The sequence below is a fragment of the Scyliorhinus canicula genome, chromosome 29 (assembly GCF_902713615.1).
Source record: "Scyliorhinus canicula chromosome 29, sScyCan1.1, whole genome shotgun sequence".
In the NCBI taxonomy this organism is placed as follows: domain Eukaryota; kingdom Metazoa; phylum Chordata; class Chondrichthyes; order Carcharhiniformes; family Scyliorhinidae; genus Scyliorhinus; species Scyliorhinus canicula.
The window spans coordinates 3,370,093-3,381,035 of record NC_052174.1 but is presented as its reverse complement, the minus strand read 5'-3'; positions in this window follow the sequence as shown (position 1 = coordinate 3,381,035).

Here is a 10,943-nt window from a genome sequence, read left to right as displayed (position 1 = left end):
ATCCGGGTTCGGCTATTCGCCATCCCCTACCTCGGGATTATTCCCACTCACAGCAGGATAAGCTTCAACGGTGGAGGGCATATATATCTAGCCACTTCAATCCCAATAGAGACTCCCGGTCGTACGAGAATTGTTTCAGCAGTAAGAGGTACGGCTGTTGGCTGGGAGAGATGAAAATGAATATAACATGTCTGTTCTCCACTTGTACTAATCCAAAGTGTTGCATAACCCTGACATCAGGTCAATGCGCCTGTTACAATACCACTTGTGTCCCGCTGACGCTAGGCATCCAGCTCCTTTGTGGCTGGGCGAATGTCTCTCATATCACTGTTGGGTCCACGGCGTTCCGCATTGCTATTAGGCCCGAATGGGCGTTCCAACTTGGGGTTCCCTGCTCAATCAATATACTGATTGTGACGCTAGCCTGTACACGGAGCAAGGATACTACTTTTTCTTTAATGGCACAGCGACCAATGTTTTGTCACCCCCATTTCCCCGCCAAATTGCTATCGGGACTCGAGTCCCCACCACAGTCCCCTGCCCCACTGAGTGGATACAGCACCATAAATTGGCGCGCCGGTCAGTCTCAGCCGAATTCTGCGAAGGCTTGAAGAAACCTCAGGTCCTAGCACCCAACCGGGGCCACTCAGCCGGATGGGGAATTCTGCGCGCCTTGACACTGGGGTATGGGGCGTTCCTTGGCGGTCAACGATCGGAATTATCTTATTTGTGACCTTAACATCCTGGAAAATGAGACCTTGGGGGGCCCTCGGGGCAATAACCAGGGAATTATCTCAACTCAGGTTGTTTGCCATGCAGAACCGGTATGCTCTTGACTATCTCACCTGCATCTTTGTGGGCCTGGCCATCCTTAAATGCGTGATGCGTAGATTACAGGGTGCGCTGGAACAGGTAGCCGCCCCTAGAGTCTTGACTGTTAGGATCCACGAGCATGCAGAGGCCGATGAGGTGCTACAATAGGCTTTAGAAATGCAGCAACGAGTTTTCTTAGTTGAAGGGCCATAACAGCTAGGAATGATGGGTTATCATGAAATGATAAAAGGAGGGAATGAGGAAGTGTGCAATAGGGTGGACAGTAGGACCCTGAGGGTAATGTGTTCACAGACAGAACAAAGGAGAGAGCAGAGCAAAGCATGGCTTGGGGGGGGGGGGGGGCGGGGGGCGGGGGGGGGGGGGGGGGTGATAACCTCGTGGTGAGCATGCTGAAAAGGATGCTGGGTTACCATGCAAAGCGACCAATTAGGATATAGGGCCAGGTCAGGAGGTGTATAGAATGACCAATGGGAAGCTTATATGTGAATCTTACTGTGATTTTGAATATATCTAGAAAATTGTGTGCTCTCTCTCTCTTCCTCCTGGATGTTGCAGAAGACAGTATGTGTGTCCTGTAGCTCTATGGATTGATGCAGCCTTGCAAGTTAGTTATTATTAAATGATATGATACCTGCAAATCCATCTCCGATTTTATTGAATCTAGACTGACAGCAAGTTAACCATGAATTAACACTGCCATTCGCTTTATGTTCCCTTACTGTATTAGACCTTCCAAAATGCATTACGTCACATTTGGCCGGATTAAACTCCATCTGCCATCTTTCCGGCAAAGTCTCCAGACGGTCTAGATTGTACTGTATCCTCTGATAGTCCTCATCATGATCCGCAATTTCACCAATCTTTGTGTCGTCCGCAAACTTACTAATCAGACCAGTTACATGTCCTCCAATTTATTTGTATATACTGCGAACAGCAAAGGTCCCAGCACTGACCCCGGCGGAACCCGCCCATCACATCCCTCCAATTAGAGATTCACCCTTCCATTGCTACTCTCTGCCTTCAAACACCGAGCCAGTTCTGTGTCCCTCTTGCCATCTCACCTCTGATCCCTTGTGCCTTCACCTTTGGTACCAGTCTGCCATAGGCACCTTGTCAAAGGCCTAACTGAAGTCCATGTAGACAACATCTACTGCCCTACCTGCATCAATCATTTTTGTGATCTCCTCGAAAAACTCTATAAAGTTAGTGAGACAAGACCTCACCCTCAGAAAACCGTGACGCTTCTGACTAACATGTCCACTTGCTGCCAATTGGAAGTAGATACTGTCTCGAAGAATTCTCTCCAATAATTTCCCTATCACTGACGTAACGCTCACCGGCCTTTAATGCACTGGATTATCCTCATTATCCGTCTTAATCAAAGGAACAACATTGGCTAGTCTCCGGTTGTCAGTAATCACCTGAAGACAGTGAAGACATAAAGATTTATGTCAAGGCCAGAGGAATTTCCTCTCTTGCCTCCTTCCGCATTCTAAGGTAGGTCCCATCAGGCCCTGAGGTCTTATCTACCGTATTATTTTACAAGACGACCAACACCTCGTCTTTGTGTGGATCTCAATGTGGCCCAGGCTATCTACACACCCTTCTCCAGACTCAATATCCACCAATTCCTTCTCTTTGTTGAATACTGATGGAAAGTATACATTTAGTACCTCGCCAATTTCCTCTTGCTCCACACTTCTGTCCTTCAGTGGGTCAACCCTTTCCCTGGAAAAAGCCTTGGTATTTTCCTTAACCCTTTTTAGCTCTTCTGACTCCTTGCTTAAGTTCCTTCCTACTTTCCTTACATTCCACACAGGCTTCGTCTGTTCCCAGCCTTCTAACCCTAACAAATGCCTCCTTTTTCTTTTTGACGAGGCCGACAATATCTCTCGTATATTCCAATCACAAAGGCACTTCTCTCAAACACATTATGAGCTACAAGACCTTTGTTCCCTAACACAAGTGATGTGACAGCACCATAGCATGCTAACATTTGTTCCAAATTCCCACAGAGCAAGTCGATAATTTCTACATTGAACTGGTGTTATTTAATTTCTCTAAATCCACATTTTAATCATGTTTCAAGTAATTCATACACATATGCTCAGGGCAACTGACAAACCCATGAGTGGCTTGCTGTAATAATTTACTTTTGTTCTACAACTTATTTTCCTTTGTCCTTTTTTTCCCCAAACCGATTCAAATTCTGCTATTTTTGAAATAAGTCAAGTTTGAAAGCAATATGAACAGTTCACTTTCTCTACAACTGCCTAAAGCAGTGGGGTTTAACTTTTGTTTTACATTTGATTCAGAATAATGACGTCAGCTTTGTCTGTCTTGTTACTTAGTATGCGGCTCTATCCATTTACTGCGCCACAGGTCAGATACTGTTTTTCATCAGAGCAGCAAGTATGACAGCTGCAAATGCTTTAAAGTGCCCGACCACGAAGCCTTCTGCTCAGTCACTTGACCTTCTGAATCATATCCTCTCTCAACCATCTTTATGAACAACTTCTTATTCTCAATAACAATAGTTTTTATCGTACCGACTTCGAGTCCCTTCTGAGAATTCCTTCTTTTGAACACCAACTAACCGTCACGGGGCCGTACCTTTTCCAGTTTTTGTAACGTGCGGCGGGTTTCTGGATGGCTATTCATCGGCGTGGTCTAGAAGTATGTCTTTCCCACCCAATGTTAGTGTGTTCTCTGTGTTGTGTGTGTCTGCCGCTACCCACGCCACAGCGTCTACCCCTTGTATGGGTCGCACAACTTATGGATCCGGCCGTCAGATCCACACCTCCTCTACCTACTGGGTGGTGAATTAAAATGCATTCACCCGCATAGGAGATGCATGATTCTTCTGGAATCCTGCAGCAACCTTGCTTGCAGTGCGCGGACATATGGAGGAGCATTTCCAAGGCCTGAGTATTGAGCTAGCCTTTACGTGGGGTTTCTCCCGCTTAGTTACAGCTCAGCTGAACACACGGATCTGCAGACACACATCAGCCCAGTTAAGGCAGCTTTATTATTCCAACCTTTGTTCATGTGCACGGGAGACGGATCTGGATAAATGGCAAAATCAATCTGTGTGACACCGGTACAAACACACGAATGATACTTTCCCAAAAATTAATAGCCCACCCCAGTTGCACTTGATCCAATCATTGGAGCTGACAATTTTATGTTATCCAGCAAAGTTTACTTTCAGCAAAATGATGACTTGTCATCAGCTCATGATTTAACCCCATACTGCCACCTGTTGTTTATCAGAATCCTGTGGTCATTATAAATTTGTTTTTCTGACATTTCTATCATACCTGTCACAGGCAGTTGCTGCCTACCTCATTGTTCATCTAGGGGCAGAATGCCAAAGTTGGTTTCCCCTTTACACCATGGATTGTCTCAGACAGGGTATTGGGAGCACTGATAAGAACTGTTTATTGAGCTGACCATGTTATTGATGACCTCACAATCACATTTGTCTGAAAAATAGGGGCAAGTCCCACCATGCATTGTGGCCGCTGCTTGCATCAAGAGTTTGAATACTTATTACTGCTATATTCTAACGATGCACATTTTACGGTTAATAGTGATTACTTGATACCCTTTATATGAATAGTCTCAATCCTTAGTGAATGAACTTATGTGGAATTATTCTAATGTTATCCTTGCTACACAGTTTTAACAGATCTCATCACTGGACACCCCTTTCATATGCCTGCGGCGCAACGGGCTGATGGCCCTGGGTTGGCAATGATATGGTCCATTGGTTGGAGGATGATGACAATCCGTTCTGTGATGAGCTCTGGTACGGAAATGTCTAACTCATGCCTACGGTTGCACGTGACACCTGGGTGATACCTGAGTGCCAGCCGGGACTGCATCACACCAGCCAGTGATTGGGATACCTCCCTCTGACACTGGGTCACCTCCTTCTGGGACTGGATCGCCACGCCCAGTGTCTGCGCAATGCTGTCCAACGCCTGGGCAATGCGAACAATGTTCCCAGCCATAGCCTGCTGTGACTAGGCCATGCTGAGGAGCGCCGCTGCAATGTCCAGGGGGCTCTGGTCTATGCTGCTTGTGAGAGGGCGGCACTGGTCCTGGGCCTCAGCCACCGCCTGCAAAGAATGCCCAGGGCTTGAAAAAATTGATCCTAAACCATTGCCTTCAATGCCTCCAGCGTGGACGCCTACGTGAGGTGTCAGCCTGGGTGGCACGCCTGACCGTCACCTGGATGGATTGCTCCACCTGCATATGCAGGTGCTGGATGCCCGTCGTCATCCGCTTCATTGGTCCCTCGGTCATGACTGCGTCTGCACTGTGGAGCTCGGCACCTGTCTGGACGGCAGCTTGTTCCTGGGGCCGGCCTGCCCTCCGACCACCCGACTCCTCAGCTGCTCCTACCTTCACCTGCTGCACGTAAGTAATGTATGGTACGCAGCAGAAAGGCTCACTGGATGCTCTTCTCTAAAATGCCCAATCGTGATGATAGTCTCTGGGATGCTGGGAGGTTGTTGGAGACACCTGTGACCGGAGATCAGTTTTATCCTCCGACCCCTGCTCCGAGGGGTCGTGAGGCTCGGCGGGTGCTCGAGTCCGGGCTGCTCTACCCGTTAATACTCAGCTCACTGGAGGGGCCCCATCGCTGGCATGTCCTGTGAGGCTTAAGACAACATGTATGATTAGGCAGCGTAAGGGGGTGGCGCGTCAGGCGGGTTGAGAAGGTGTATGGGGGCGAGGGCTGAGGGAGGTGAGAGGTGAACAGGTGTGTGGGTTGACGGACGTGTAGGGGGCGGTGTACAAACGCATGTGTTATGGGGATCGGCAATTAAGCGGGGTCTCACTTCCTCATTCGTCGTCTGAAACGATCTCAGTGACTTCTCTTCCCTCCGGGCCGCCGAACATGTCCAGTGCCCTCTCGTCTGGCATCACGAGGAGCCGCAGGTCTGTCTGTCACCCTCCAGTCTTCTCCTGCTCCCGGAGGTTGTGCGCGGCCTTCTCCTGGAGGGGGGGAAATACAAACAATGACACAAGTGGATAGTCTGACGCATGGAGCCCGGGGATTGGCTGGATGGTGGCCTCAGGGGTCACGGCACACGACCATTGCGGATGGTATGGGTGCAGGCATGTCGGGAAGAATGGGTGATTGGCCGTCCCCCGGGGAGGAGGGGCCGGGATACGGGCGTGCGGGCAGGCTGGGTTACTGCCAGGGGCACCCAGCGGTCAATTCATTCTGGCCGCCCAGTGGGGGGCGTGCAGTTACTTCCTGAACTGACCCGCAGTCCGGGAGACGTTGCCGACGGAGCACACCACATCTGCCACCGACCAGGTACGGCAAAAAGCGGCAAGTGGCGGTGTTCCTCAGGGGCCGGGTTACATGTTCATCCTTCTTTCCTTCACGATGACCTGGAGGATGTTCAGCTCAGTGGCGCTGCTCTCCTTCCAGCCATCTTGTTGGCTGGGACGGCGTGTGTGTGTGTTTGTGTGTGGGGACGGGGGGAATGGATTGTTTCAGTCCGGCTGCGGCGTATGAGCATCATGAGGGCCAATCACAGGCCCGACGAATCCGTTACCATTTTACATGGAATGGATTTCGCTCTACATGCTGAAGGTGCGAGCCGATTTAGAGCAGCCGAATTGCTACATGTGGTTCACCATTTCTTCCCACGCCGGCATCGCCCCTCGGACGCAAAATCGGAGAATCCAGCCCAAGGAGTCCTGTGTTTTAGCTTTAGCAGGTCGACACCTCTTCTCTCAGAATGTCAGATGTTGCTCCTGGCATGATCTCCTGCACTCTTCATTTAACTAAAGTTGATCCCTTGGCTTCCTCGCAATGGTAGCATGGGGGATTCCCGGGCCATTTGGTTGCAGACTGTGGTTAAATACAATTTTGCTGCTGATGGTCCACAGCGCCTCATGGATGCCCAGTCTTGAGTTGCTGGATCTGTTCGAAGTCTATCGCATTTCGCACGGTGGTAGTGCCACACAACACGATGGAGGGTATGCTCAATGTGAAGATGGGATTTTGTCTCCACAAGGAATGTGCGGTCGTCACGTCTACTGATACTGCAACGGACAGATGCATCTGCAGCAGGCAGATGGGTGAGGATGAAGTCAAGTATGTTTTACCCTCTTATTGGTTCCTTCTCCTCCTGTTGCAGTCCCAGTCTAGCAGTGATATCCTTTAGCACCCGCCCAGCTCGGCCTGTGGTGGTACTACCGAGCCACTCTTGGTGATGGGCATTTAAGTCCTCCTCCCAGAGCATATTCTGCGCCCTTGCTACCCCCAGTGTTCCTCCAAGTGTTGTTCAACACGGAGTACTGATTCATCAGCTGATGGTTGCCGGTACGTGGTAATCAACAGGGGATTTTCTTGTCCACGTTTAACCTGAAGCCAAGAGACGTCATGGAGTCCAGAGTCCATGTTGTGGACTCCCAGGGCAATTCCCTCCCGACAATATACCACGGTGCCGCCGCCACCTCTGCTGGGTCTGTGCTGCACGTGAGACAGGACATATCCAGGAATGGCGGTCGTGGTCTATGGGACATTGTCTGTAAGGTATACTTCTGTGAGTATGACGATATCAGGCTGTTGCTTAAGCAATCTGTGAGACAGCTCTCCTAAATTTGGAACAAGCCCCCTGATGTTAATACGTGTTGGGGTGGGGGGGGGGGGCAGTGGGTCTGTGCCGGGTCAACAGAGCTGGGTTTGCCATGATCAGTTTCAGTGCCTGGTTCGATGTCGGTGTTATGGGCCGACATGGTTTAGAGAACCCCAAAGTCTATCATGGAGATCACCAGATCCACAGCTTTTACTAGATTGTGGTGTGGCAGCACACGGCCCACCCTACAGGTGTGGTACAGCAGAAATGGAAAAGTAATTCTTAAAGCAAAACAATGTTTATTCAATGAATTCAAGTTAAGCTTTTTGAAACATATAGTGAACATCTTTGAATCCATCAATTCAAATACAACCCCCAAAGAATACAACACTATGTAATCCTTTAAGCTTTTCTTTTAACATCCATAAGACTTAAAACACCGTTTACCAGAAGCATCTCAGGCTAAAGTCACTACTGTTATTATGTTTAAATCACCAGGCTCGAATTACAGTCTTTAGATTACGGAGAGAGATTCTTCATCTTCTGACTGTGACTGCAGCTGTACAGCTCTGAAAACGAAACTAAAATACACCCTGCAGCAAACAGCCTGACACGAAAGTAAAACGCTGATAGACAGCCAAGCTACACCCACTCTCTGACATCACTGCAGTAGTCAACACCCAATGCTTAAAGGTACTCTCAGTACACATATTTATATGCATACCCACATTTCAACACCAATTTCTTGAAGGTACTCTTCATGACATCTCAAGAAGAAAAAGTAAACCATCAACTTCAAGATGGCTTCATTTTACACCATTCTGTAAGAAATGCACACAGTAAATATACTTTTTCGTTTCAGAAAACAACACACGCAAACAGGGCAGCTCGGTAGCATAGTGGTTAGTTCGATTGTTTCACAGTTCCAGGGTCCCAGGTTCGATTACCGGCTTGGGTCGCTGTCTGTACGGAGTCTGCACATTCTCCCCGTGTGTGCGTGGGTTTCCTCTAGGTGCTCCGGTTTCCTCCCACAGTCCAAAGATGTGCAGGTGAGGTGGATTGGCCTTGATAAATTGCCCGTAGTGTCCAAAATTGCCCTTAGTTTTGGGTGGGGTTACTGGGTTATGGGGTTATTGGGATAAGGTGGACGTGTGGGCTTGGGTAGGGTGCTCTTTCCAAGAGCCAGTGCAGACTCGATGAGCCGAATGGCCTCCTTCTGCACTGTAACTTCTATGACATGTATAATAATATAGTCCATTTTTTTCTTCCACCAACTGAAATCCTTTTCGATTGATAGTCTCTTTGAACAAGAAGGTGTCTGCACGATCCATCCATTTCTCTCTGCCTCGGCTTATCTATTTAAAGTCAGATGCATTATTTAAATGTGATCACTGAGTTCCGTTTAATTCTCCATCACAGGAATGGTGATTATCACAGCTTTCAGTCAGTTATATGCCTGTTTAAATTCTGCTGGCCACTGACATTTTTCACGCTTCTTCAGCAATTTTATCAGTGGAGCAATCACGCTACAAAACAATTTCACAAATGTTCGTTCAAATCCACTCATGCCAAGAAATCGCATTATTTCCCTTCGTCTTGATGGTAATGGAAGCTGCTCAAAGGAAGTGACATGGGCTTTTCCAAATTCACTTTTGGCGAGGTTTATCAGTAAACCTGCCACCTGAAGTCGATCGAATAACTGCATAAGATGTTTTATATGTTCTGTCCATGTCTGGCTGAAAATTACCAGATCGTCGATCTATAATTCTCAATTGGGTAATTCAGAAACGACTTTGTTAGTTAACCGTTGAAATGTGGCTGGTGCGCTTTTCATGCCATATTGCGTAACTTTGAATTGGTATATACCACCTGGAGTCACAAAAGCTGAAATATCCTTCGTCCTTTCGGATAAAGGTACCTGCCAGTAACCTTTAAGTAAATCCAGTTTGGAAATAAAAGATGATTCTCCCACTTTCTCAATGAGATCTTCCAAACGTGGGCTCGGTTAAGAGTCCGTTCTTGTAACTGCATTAACCTTTCTGTAGTCCACACACAACCGTTGGGTACTATCTGGTTTCGGCACCATCACTTTGGGTGAGCTCCATTCGTTGCACCCCACCTCAATAATGCCATTTTTAAGTATAGTCTTAATCTCTTTGTTAACCTCTGCCAATTTTAAAGGGTTAAATCTGTCTGGATGCTTCTGATTCGAACAGCATTTCCGTTTTCCACATCATATTCGCCATTTTAGTACTTCCCAATTCATCTCTGCAAACTTGCCATGTGACATCAATAACTCTTTCAGGTCAGTTCCTTTTTCTCTGGAAGGGAACTCAACAATTCACCCCATTTTTAAGAACATCCTAATTTTCCAATTTAATTTGAGGTATGCCAAATTCACAGTCATCTGGATTTTCTTCGTCACTTTGAGTTAGAATCATTAAAATCTCCCTTTTCTCTCCTCCCCTTTGCAAGTACCTTCTAAACATATTCACATGAAACACTCAGTGAGTCTTCCTTCTATCAGGTGTTTTTTAACCACATAATTTACCTTACTTAATTCCCTTTCAATCTGATAACGTCCACAAAACCTTGGTTTTAAAGGTTCACCTACCACTGGTAACTATACTAAAACTTTATCTTCACTGGCAAAACTACGAACTTTGGATTTATTGTCCGCTACTCGTTTCATCACATTTTATGCAACTTTGAAATGTTGTGTAACCAATTCACCTGCTCTATTTGATCATTCCCTAAAATTTGACACGTAACCCAATAATGTAATTTCCTATTTCTCATTCACCATTTTTTCCTTGATCAATTTAAGTAGCCCTCTTACCTCACGACCAAACAATAGTTTAAAAGGACTACATTTGGTTGACTAATGAGGTGTATCCCTAATTGTAAACAGTACGAATGGAATTCCTTTATTGCAATCCTCTAGATAATCATGACAATAAACCCTCAACATTGTCTTTAATGTCTGATGCCATATTTCTAACGCTCCCTTCGATTCTGGATGATGCACAGTTGTTTTAAATTGTTTTACTCCTAAGCTACCCATAATTCCTTTGAATAACATTGAGGTAAAATTTGATCCTTGATCCGATTGTACTTTTGTGGGTAGTCCATATCGAGTAAAGAATTGAAGTAACTCCTCCACAATCTTTTTAGCCGTAATATTACGTACTGGAATAGCCTCTGGAAACCTAGTAGACACATCCATTATGGTCAAAAGATATTGATTCGCACTTTTTGTTTTAGGAAGCGGTCCTACGCAATTAATTAGGACTCTTGTAAAACGTTCTTAAAATACTGGAATGGGTATTAAGGGTTGTGTCACTGCTTGAGGTTTCCCTATCACGTGACATGTGTGACATGATTGACAAAATTTGACTACATCTTTATGTAGTCCAGGCCAATAAAAATGTTTCTGTATTTTAGCTTGAGTCTTTCTTATTCCCAAATAACCTCCCGCTGGTACCTCATGTGCAACTCGCA